This window comes from Triticum aestivum, chromosome 1A, assembly GCF_018294505.1.
Source record: "Triticum aestivum cultivar Chinese Spring chromosome 1A, IWGSC CS RefSeq v2.1, whole genome shotgun sequence".
NCBI lineage: Eukaryota > Viridiplantae > Streptophyta > Magnoliopsida > Poales > Poaceae > Triticum > Triticum aestivum.
In genome coordinates this window covers 364,837,940-364,841,135 of record NC_057794.1, presented here as the reverse complement: position 1 = coordinate 364,841,135, position 3,196 = coordinate 364,837,940, and positions in this window count along the sequence as shown.

Genomic DNA, 3,196 nt, shown 5'->3' with positions numbered 1-3,196 from the left:
GGGCTGGTGGCCCCACCTGGTGGACCCCCGGACCCCTCCGATGGTCCCGATACACTACCGGTGATGCCCGGAACACTTCCGGTGGCCAAAACCATACTTCCTATATATCAATCTTTACATCCGGACCATTCCGGAACTCCTCGTGACGTCCGGGATCTCATCCGGGACTCCGAATAACATTCGGTAACCGCGTACATACTTTCCCTATAACCCTAGCGTCATCAAACCTTAAGTGTGTAGACACTACGGGTTCGGAAGTCATGCAGACATGGCCGAGACAACTCTCTGGTCAATAACCAACAGCGGGATCTGGATACCCATGTTGGCTCCCACATGCTCCACGATGATCTCATCGGATGAACCACGATGTCAAGGACTTAATCAATCCCGTATACAATTCCCTTTGTCTAGCGGTACGATACTTGCCCGATATTCGATCATCGGTATCCCGATACCTTGTTCAATCTCGTTACCGGCAAGTCTCTTTACTCGTTCCGTAACACATCATCCCGTGATCAACTCCTTGACCACATTGTGCACATTATGATGATGTCCTACCGAGTGGGCCCAGAGATACCTCTCCGTTTACACTGAGTGACAAATCCCAGTCTTGATTCGTGCCAACCCAATAGACACTTTCGGAGATACCTGTAGTGTACCTTTATAGCCACCCAGTTACGTTGTGATGTTTGGCACACCCAAAGAACTCCTACGGTATCCGGGAGTTGCACAATCTCATGGTCTAACAAAATGATACTTGACATTAGAAAAGCTTCAGCATACGAACTACATGATCTTTGTTCTAGGCTTAGGATTGGGTCTTGTCCATCACATCATTCTCCTAATGATGTGATCCCGTTATCAACGACATCCTATGTCCATGGTTAGGAAACTGTAACCATCTATTGATCAACGAGCTAGTCAACTAGAGGCTTACTAGGGACATGGTGTTGTCTATGTATCCACACATGTTTCTGAGTTTCCTATCAATACAATTCTAGCATGGATAATAAACAATTATCATGAACAAGGAAACATAATAATAACCAATTTATTATTGCCTCTAGGGCATATTTCCAACAGTCTCCCACTTGCACTAGAGTCAATAATCCAGTTCACATTGCTATGTGATTAACACTCAAGGTCACATCCCATGTGACTAACACCCAAAGAATTCTGGGTTTGATCATGTTATGCTTGTGAGAGAGGTTTTAGTCAACGGGTCTGCAACATTCAGATCCGTATGTACTTCGCAAATCTCTATGTCATCTTGTAGATGCAGCTACTATGCTATATTTGGAGCCATTTGAAATAGCTGTTCTACTTGGAGCTATTCTAAATTGTTGCTCCATTATACATATCCGGTATCTCTACTCAGAGCTATCCGGATAGGTGTTAAGCTTGCATCGACGTAACTCTTTACGTCGAACTCTTTATCACCTCCATAACCGAGAAACATATCCTTATTCCTCTAAGGATAATTTTGACCGCTATCTGGTGATCTACTCCTAGATCACCTTTGTACCCTCTTGCTAGACATGTGGCAAGGCACACATCAGGTGCCGTACTCAGCATGGCATACCGTATAGAGTCTGTGACAAGAGCATAGGGGACGACCTTCATCCTTCCTCTTTCTTCTGCCGTGGTCAAGCTTTGAGTCTTACTCAACTTCACACCTTACAACTCAGGTAAGAACCCCTTCTTTGACTGATCTATTTTGAACTCCTTCAAAAACATGTCAAGGTGTGCGTTCTTTGAAAGTATCATCAGGCGTCTTGATCTATCTCTATAGATCTTGATGCCCAGTATGTAAGCAGCTTCATCCAGGTTTTCCATTGAAAAACACCTTTCAAATAACCCTATATGCTTTCTAGAAATTCTACATCATTTCGGATCAACAATATGTCATCCACATATACTTATCAGAAATGTTGTAGTGCTCCCACTCACTTTATTGTAAATACAAGTTTCTAGCAAACATTGTATAAACCTGAAAGCTTTGATCACTCCATCAAAACATATATTCCGATTCCGAGATGCTTGCTCTAGTCCATAGAAGGATTGCTAGAGCCAGCATACCTTTTAGCATCCTTAGGATCGTCAAAACCTTTTATTGTATCACATACAACTTTTTCTTACGAAAACTGGTAAGAAAACTTGCTTTGACATCCATCTGTTAGATTTCATAATCGAAAAATACAGCTAATGCTAACATGATTCTGACGAACTTAAGCATCGCTACGGGTGAGAAATTCTCATCGTAGTCAACTCCTTGAACTTGTCGGAAAAAACATCTTAACGACAAGTCGAGCTTTCTTAATGGTGATACTTACCATCATTGTCCGTCTTCCTTTTAAAAATCCATATGTACCTAACAGCCTTACGACCATCAAGTAGTTCTTCCAAAGTCTACACTTTGTTTTCATATATGGATCCTCTCTCGGATTATATGGCCTCGAGCCATTTTGGAATCCAGGCCCACCATCGCTTCTCCATAGCTCGTAGGTTCATTGTTGTCTAGCAACATGACTTCCAAGACAGGATTACGTACCACTCTGAAGTAGTACGCATCCTTGTCATCCCACGAGGTTTGGTAGTGACTTGATCTGAAGTTTCATGATCACTATCATAAGCTTCCACTTCAATTGGTGTAGGTGCCACAGGAACAACTCCCTGTGCCCTGCCACACACTAGTTGAAGAGACGGTTCAATAACCTCATCAAGTCTCCACCATCCTCCCACTCAATTCTTTCGAGAGAAACTTTTTCCTCGAGAAAGGACCCGATTCTAGAAACAATCCCTTATTGCTTTTGGATCTGAGACAGGAGGTATACCCAACTGTTTTGGGTGTCCTATGAAGATGCATTTATCCGCTTTGGGTTTGAGCTTATCAGCCTGAAACTTTTTCACATAAGCGTCGCAGCCCCAAAATTTTAACAAATGACAGCTTAGGTTTCTCTAAACCATAGTTCATACGGTGTCATCTCATCGGAATTACGTGGTGCCCTATTTAAAGTGAATGTGGTTGTCTCTAATGCCTAACCCATAAACTATCGTGGTAATTCGATAAGAGACATCATGGTATGCATCATATCCAATAGGGTGCAGTTATGATGTTCGGACACACCATCATATATGGTGTTTCAGGCTGTATTAGTTGTGAAACAATTTCCACAATGTCTTAATTCTGTGCCAA